Genomic DNA, 6,972 nt, shown 5'->3' with positions numbered 1-6,972 from the left:
TTTTAGCTTGCTCAGAAAGCCCAGGATTTTATTATGCAACTGTGACTTCTGTTAATGACCTTTAGGTTGAATTTTGCAATACATCCGCTATACAAGGCCTTTGCATCACTTGACTTAATTCATACCATATATATCATCTTGTATTATTGAGCATTTCACAATATTCCGAGGTCCATCCCTCACGTTGGCCAAGCACAGTCATGTATCAAATATTAAGTGACTCGTCCCACTTGGTGCTGAAGTCCAAGATGTATCTTTTGTAGCCCAATAAAATAAAATATTCTCATTTTATTTACATGTAATTTTTGATTATTTGTTCATTATTCCTAATATGATTTATACATTTAGAGGCTTGGTTCTTATTTCTGACTACATCCCGTTGGTTTGCCGTGCGTCTGGACGCCATCTGTGCCATCTTTGTCATAGTCATTGCCTTTGGTTCCCTGATTCTTGCCCAAAGTAAGTACAGATGGGATGAACTATTTATGGTATGATTACAATTTATGGTTGTGTTTACGGTTACTCAGTGAAACTCCTGCCTCCATATTGAAATTCAAGTTCTGTACTGTTTGGTTTTTCATGGATTGCTACTAAGATACTGACAAAGTGTTGTGTTAAATGCGAGGCATGGATGTGGTTCAGTTAGATGAGCTACTTTGTGGTCTGCCTTTTCCTTTTATCTTTCTTTGATTTGATGAAGGCAACCAAATACACACCCAGTGCTGGGGCAGATGGAGCATTTGGAGAAGTGTCTGTTTAGGACTGGAGGAAAAAGAGTCAAGTCAATACTGTATTCAGCTTTTAAATCGTATCATTCTCTTGCTTAAATAGCTTCCTTATTGTGGCTTCATATTGCTGTTATTGTCAAATACAAACTCTTCTTTTTGGCATGCAGAGCCCTTCATAATTTGGCTCCAACCCACCTTTTGAGACTTATGTTACCCTCCCTCATGAATTTTTACATTAATGCCCAATCAACTTTCTTTTTGCTTTCTTTATCCTGTATTCAATTTCCCACCTCTCTGGGCCTTTGTACAGAATGTTCCCCCATAATTGGATTGGCCTCCCACTTACTCCTAGAAGCCTTTCCAGCTTTGTCCCAACTGTGAGTGCCCATGGTGCCCCTCCTCATCTACACATAATCCTCATTTTTAATTTTGTATCCATCGGGGCAGCTAGATGACACAAGAGAAGGCTTGGAATCAGGAAGACTCATCTTCATGAGTTAAAACCAGCCTCAGACACTTACCGGGCAAGTCACTTAACCCTATTTATCTCAGTTTCCTCATCTGTAAAATGAGTTGGAGAAGAAAATCACAAACCACTCCAGGATCTCTGCCTTGAAAAACCTAAAAAAAGTGGTCATAGAGAGTTGGAAATGCCTGAAAAACAACTCAGCAACAACAATGAAAACAATCGTGTTTTATCTGCCCAGTCAAAAATAAGTTCCTTGAAGACAAGGACTATTTCCTTGCCTTTGTATCACCAGTATGTAGTACATTTCTCAGCCTAAAATAGGCATTTAATAAATTCTTGTTGAATTGAATTGACGTTCAAGTTTTTAATAATTATACTTTTTAACCTTTTTTTTTTCATTTAGAGCTGCAAATTTTCTTCTCTCCAGTACAGCCACTACCTATTGTGAAGGAAAAAAGACAGGATAGCATGATTACTTTAAAATATAGGCACATGATAGTCATAAATAATATTTATTAACATAATTGTGATAGAAAAAATCACTTCTTGTCTATCATTCATTTGTATGTGAGATAGATGAAGTAACTGGGCTTTGATTTGATAATCTTGAATTGATTTTATTTCCTTTTCCTCCTCATCTTTTAGCTCTGAACGCTGGGCAAGTTGGGTTGGCATTATCCTATGCCATCACTCTCATGGGAATGTTTCAGTGGGGAGTTAGACAAAGTGCCGAAGTTGAGAATATGGTAATATTTATCTTTACATTCTTAGTCTTTTCAAGTTCTCTTGCTATTAAGTGACATAAAAGCATTTCTTGTTGAAAATATTAAAACTGTTATTTTTACATTGTGGCTAACAGAGTTTTTTAGATCCTTCTTCCATCTGTTTAAAGTTAATGCAAAATAAAATGTAATACATCTTTTTCTCAGTCTTCTGTGTGCTATGTCAGCAGGTTTTAGATTCATCACAAGCTGCCTTCAAATGTAATAAATTTCTCTGTAGGAGGCAGGTTCTAAATCCTAGTAAGGTTATTGCTAAATCTTTTAGAAAACTTTTCTTTATTTTTTAATGAGCTGGTCCTCTTTTCTGATATAGAATGATCCAGTATTTTGAGCTTATATTCAGGAAGTGAGACTGATTATCTAATTTTAAAATTATGGTGTCTTTTAAGTTTTAACATTTCCACTAAATGACTGAGAAGGAAAGGAAGAAGTATTGAGTTGGCTATTCTAATACAATAGGAGGTTGCTGAAGATTGAAGTGAAGTTTCATATAGTGCCTGAATTTCACAAGATGTGCTAACACTGTCCTTGACATGACTATAGATTATTAGGTAGTGAATGTCTACCTTCTCTTTGAGAATAAAGATGTCAAATCATCAACTATGTCTCAGATCATTGAATAAGTCAAAGCCCTTCCATGACTAAGGGTTAGAGAATCCTTTATGTTAACCTTATTGTGTTTATATTATTATTTATTATATTTAACTTTTTAAACTTTTATTTTTTTCTAATGTTACACCAGAGATGATTTAATTTTTCAGAGTCTTCAGGATGAGCCTTAGCTTGAAAACATAAGACATGTTGGACATTAAATGTAATACAAATAAATGTAATCTTATAATCTTCCATTATACTTACCATTGTGTAAGTCACTTATGGGCCTAGGTCAGTGATGGGCAAACTACAGCCTGCAGGCCAGAGGCAGCCCCCTGAAATGTTCCATCCAGCCGCAGGACATTATTCCTAATCTGACAAATGCAATGAGTAGGATACAATACAATACAATACAATGAAACTTTGAAAGAGTTGCCTTAGAAACACACTGACAGAGCATTTCCTTTCCTTTGGCCCCCTCTTTAAAAAGTTTGCCCATCACTGAACTAGGTTGTTTTCCCCTGTTAAATATAAGACCATTTCAAAAGGAAGTTGCTATTCAGATGTGGACGTCTTATTTTAATGATTTTCTATCATAAATCGATCTTATTGAAAAGTATGCTGGTTATTAGTAGGCAGAAAATAGGTTGTGTTCCTCTCAAAAAGTCTAATTTAAGAATAATTATCTTATCTATACATTTATCCAACCGATCATTTACCTTCAGTCTTTTAATGAAATATTTTTTAAAAACCATTGCATCTTATCAGTAAATTTATCCAACTGATCATTTCCCTTCAGTCTTTTGATGAAATATTTTTTAAAAACCTTTGCACACCATTATCTTTGGGATATTGTTTTGAACTCACCTTTTTTTTTTTGTTAAAGTATTTTTAGATAATGTATAATTTTATTTAAAAAGTAAGAAAAACCAAAAACCTTTTTGATTATATATTACAGGACCTGTATATAAGGAAATAAGACTACTAGCAGTACATCCTCTCAATACTTGAGTTGTGTTATGAAAAATATAATTTTATTGCATCTCCGATGAACAAGCTCCAGGATGACCCAATCCAGTCATGTGGCACTTTACTCTTCTCTATACACCTATACAAATAGACATTCTCTGATAGATAGCTAGTCATTTTTTTTTTTACAAAAAAAGTAATTATAAAATCCACCATCTTTTTGTTAAATTAAAAGAATCCTGTAGACTCAGACTAACTTGAACATTTACATCTTCTTATCTGTCTTTTAGATGATATCTGTAGAAAGAGTAATTGAGTATACAGATATTGAAAACGAAGCCCCTTGGGAATCCAAGAAACCACCACCATCAGCCTGGCCGCACGAAGGAGTGATCATCTTTGATAATGTCAATTTCTCTTATAGTGTTGATGGACCTGTGATATTGAAGCATTTGACTGCTCTCATTAAATCAAGAGAAAAGGTATATGTTGGTGCCTTCTTTCCTTTTGAAAAACAGTAAGCACGTATGTCCCTTCTGCTTTTCAGTTTTTTTTATCCATTGTGTTTGCTGAGCAATATCTTCATTCCTCCATAGGCACAGTTAAGCTGTTAATATCTTAGTAAAAACTGGCCTAGAAGCCACATAACGCCATCATGGGCCACCATGTTCTTTTCTCAATACTGGCATGAGCTAAATTTTTATTTTTGTTGCATTATTCCTGATTACATATTTAATTTAATTGGGCAATCATTTGCAAATGCATATCTCTCTGTATTATATGCTGTTATTATTTCAGGAAAAGAATACAGGCTTTGATCTGTAGGACTTCAAAAAACTACAACCTAGTAGACAATCTAAGACAGGTATTCAAATTACCTGGAATATATTAAATCTATAGGTGGTATGCAGGGTGCTATTGAGATCCCAAGAGGAATAGAGAGATAGAGGGTTGAGGGGGTTATTCCTCAACTAGGACTTGAAATGTGGGAAGTATATTAGCAGATAGGGAAAAGAAATAGAAGAACATTGCAGGCATTGGATGAGTGAATAAAAAAAAAGGACACTTCTCAAGCATTTTTTATGTGTAAGGCACCACTAATTGGTGGAAATACAAATACAAAGTCAATTCTTGGCCTCTAGAGGCTTACATTCTAAGAAGAGACCACTTCTCTTGCCATAGTCAACAAAGTGTGTTTTGTTCTGAGAAATCTCAAGAATGATGGGTGGAATAATGGGGCAGTCAGTTGACATGCCCTTTCCAAAAGTAACAATGTTCATTTGAATATAGTTCCCTGAGAAAGAGGTCACAAAGAGTGATAACTGAAGCTGGCTGGGGTGAAGATCCCTTGTTTTAGTCAAAAACTCTTCCCTTATCCAGAGACAGAAGAGTCATTTTTTCTTTGTTCTTCTAACTTGTGCTATAACTATCTGTCTTATCCACTTTGAATTTATCTTGGTATATGGTGTGAAAAGTTGGCAAGAAATTAGAGAGAATGTAAGTTGTCTTAGATGAGTGTGAAGAAGAGTTTCCTGAGATAAAGCTGAGAACATGGGTCAGGGCCAGGGTGCCAAAAATCTGGAATGGGAACTCACTGGTGGGACTCATGGGAATGAGGTGATCAGAGTTCTACAGTGGGGACATGACTATTGTGTGGTTTAGAAAGATAGAAGGAACCAGACTTGGCAATTGATGTTATGTCCTCAGATAGGACTTTGGGTTGAATGTCTTTAATGCATCCTGTCTTCTGTCATTATCTGTAATTATGTCTTGCTTGACTACTAGACTATAAGCTACAAAATTGTTTCTCTAAGCTCTGTTTTTGAGTTATGTGGCTAGGTAGTATAATAGAGCTCTAGGTTTGAGAGTCAGGAAGAACAGAATTCAAATCTAGCTTCAAAGAGATATATAAATCATTTAATCACAGTATGCCTCAATTTCCTCATGTGCAAATGGGGATGATAGCACTAGATAGAGTTGTATAAAGTAATAAAAACTGCATAATATTTATAATAATGATGATATATAATATTTGTGGTAATAATGATATGTAATATTTGTAAGGAGCTTTGCTAGCAATTATGTAGTACATAGTACAATACTCTGCATACAGTGGTTTTAATAGCTCTTTAGTTGTTTAGTTGATTTTTTAGTATTATTTTATAGTTCATATAGAATAGTGCTATGTACAGAATGGGCACCAAGGTGGCACAATGGATAGAATGCTAGACTTGGAATCGGGAAGATGCATCTTCCTGCATTCAAATCTAGCCTCAGATACTTACTAGCTGTGTACCCTGGGCAAGTCACTTAACCCTGTTTGCCTCAGATTCCTCATGTATAAAATGAGCTGGAGAAAGAAATAGCAAACCACTCCCAACATTTTTGCCAAGAAAACTCCAAATAGGGTCCCAAAGAATGAGAAATGACTAAACATCAACAGCATAATATTTTTAATGTTTTTCTACAAACATTAATTTTATTAATATTTTAATGAATAAATGAATGCTATCAAAAAGCAAGGTAACAGAAGACTTACTCCCATATAGCCAGAATCAACAATTTCCAAGATGTAAGTTTGTACTTAGTTTTAAAAGATAACCTTGTTAAGCCCTTCCCCTTCATACACACTCATTTTGCATACTAGAGCAGCAACTTAATGAATGATATAGCTCAGTGATGTGGGGGGGAATATGAATGCAATGCTGAATGTCTTAGCAGCACTCACCAAACATGGCTGTAAGGCGTCAGAGTACTAAAAGGACAGAAAAGAGTAAGGATTTTGGTTTAAATGGCTTTGAAATGCTGTTACTTTTAGTGGCAAAAGGAAATCCTGTGTTACAGTGTGCTTACTTAGGAACTTAGCTTTAGAGCTGAGAGAGATATCATTCAGTCAAACCTCATTTAAAAAGTTCAATGACTTGTCCAAGGATGTACAGGTACATAGTCCAGACTCAGCCCCAGCCCTTCCAACTCCAAACAGAACATTCTCCCCTCTTGTGCAGCCTTCGTTAAACCTCAAGTTAAAGTGCTTTATTTAGGAATGTGGCTTTTAAGCTACCAATGAGGCAATAATATGCGAAATGCCTAAAAAATCCCCATTACATACAGACGTATAAGAAACATAAGAAGCTGGCCCAAAATTTGTATTCTGAAAACTTAAAAGAAATTGCAGGATTACCTGAGATTTTAAAAGGTTTTTGGGAAAATTGAATTGTAAGACTTTGAGTTATAATGTTACAATAACTTGACTTTTGATTTGTTTCTTGGGTCTGTTAGCAATATCAGATTTAGCTCCACTTATTTATCTAGAAATATTATATAGGAGCTTTAGTTATAAAAAAAATTTTGCTGTAGCTATGCCTTCATGCTCTCCCCTCCAATCTCTCTCTCTCTCTCTCTCTCTCTCTCTCTCTCTCTCTCTCTCTCT

The 6,972-nt window shown here is 35.2% G+C and overlaps 1 long non-coding RNA gene across 1 annotated transcript; it reads left to right on the top strand.

Moving 5' to 3' along the window:
- Nucleotides 1-398: 398 nt before the first annotated feature.
- On the top strand, nt 399-3,951 carry LOC123254755. The gene is made up of 3 exons (XR_006506704.1): nt 399-459; nt 1,843-1,943; nt 3,833-3,951. It is a non-coding gene; the product is annotated as an uncharacterized LOC123254755 (long non-coding RNA).
- Nucleotides 3,952-6,972: the final 3,021 nt, after the last annotated feature.

Source organism: Gracilinanus agilis, unplaced genomic scaffold, assembly GCF_016433145.1.
Source record: "Gracilinanus agilis isolate LMUSP501 unplaced genomic scaffold, AgileGrace unplaced_scaffold31689, whole genome shotgun sequence".
NCBI lineage: Eukaryota > Metazoa > Chordata > Mammalia > Didelphimorphia > Didelphidae > Gracilinanus > Gracilinanus agilis.
The sequence above is the reverse complement of the archived record's forward strand: the minus strand, read 5'-3'. Positions and strand labels throughout refer to the sequence as shown.